We start from the raw sequence: 1,111 nt of genomic DNA on the forward strand, positions 1-1,111 counted from the left end.
TCATTTTTGTATTTAAAGTTATAAGTATTGGCTCTATACTGTCTGTATTTCAAACTTGTGCTATGCTTCTAGGTGACACCCCACACAATTTGGCGTCAGCACTGCCTAGCCTGCTTGATGGCCATTAAGGACCATCAGCTATACAAATGACCCATTGAGAGAAGGCAGATACACCTTGTGACTCAGCAAGGCATGCAGGGACATGCCTATGAACAGAACTCTCAGGTTTTTCCATGCCATGTGGTGGGTAGCTTGTTTTTGGAACAAAGGAAGTACAGGCCACATGGCAAGAGACTATAAAAGGCAGCTGCATCTCCTCCATCTTGTCTTCAATCCTGCTTCTTACCTCTGGAGGAACTTTGCTACAAACTGAAACTCTGAATGACCCACCCAAGCTGTGGATGTACTCCAGAGACTTAATTTAAACCTGCAGTTTATTCCATCATTGCTACAAGCCTGAACCAAGAACTTTGCCATTACTGTATGTAATTGATTCCATTTAACCAATTTTTGCTTTCATCTATATTTCTTTCTTTTTATGAATAAACCTTTAGATTCTAAAGGATTGGCAACAGCGTGATTTGTGGGTAAGATCTGACTTGTAGATTGACCTGGGTCTGGGGCTTGGTCCTTTGGGATCGGGAGAACCTTTTTTCTTTTACTGGGGTATTGGTTTTCATAACCATTCATCCCCATAAGGAGCAATGCTGGTGGTGATATAAGGGAACTGGAGTATCTGAGGGAATTGCTTGTATGACTTCTGGTTAGCCAGTGAGGTAAAACTGAAGTCCTCTCTGTTTGGCCGGTTTGGCGTGCCTTAATAGTAAAGGAACTCCAGCTTTGGGCTGTAACTGCCCTGCTCTAAGAGCATGGCTACACTTGCAGATGTAGAGCAATTTGAGTTAAACCAGCCTTCGTAGAGCAGGGCCGGCTCCAGGCACCAGCCTGGCAAGCAGGTGCTTGGGGCGGCCACTCCGGAGAGGGGCGGCACGTCCAGCTATTCGGCAGCAATTCGGCGGACGGTCCCTCACTCCCACTGGGAGTGAAGGACCTCCCGCCGAATTGCCGCCACAGATCGTGATTGCGGCTTTTTTTTTTTTTTTTTTTTTTT

At 45.8% G+C, this 1,111-nt stretch overlaps 1 protein-coding gene across 2 annotated transcripts in view; it reads right to left on the bottom strand.

Moving 5' to 3' along the window:
* The window catches only part of MST1R (macrophage stimulating 1 receptor), a 45,316-nt gene that overhangs the window by 12,885 nt on the left and 31,320 nt on the right, over window positions 1–1,111 (bottom strand). The gene's annotated exons all lie outside the window — the stretch shown is intronic.

The sequence above is a fragment of the Terrapene carolina genome, unplaced genomic scaffold (assembly GCF_002925995.2).
Source record: "Terrapene carolina triunguis isolate 2854851 unplaced genomic scaffold, T_m_triunguis-2.0 Scaffold235, whole genome shotgun sequence".
In the NCBI taxonomy this organism is placed as follows: Eukaryota; Metazoa; Chordata; order Testudines; family Emydidae; genus Terrapene; species Terrapene triunguis.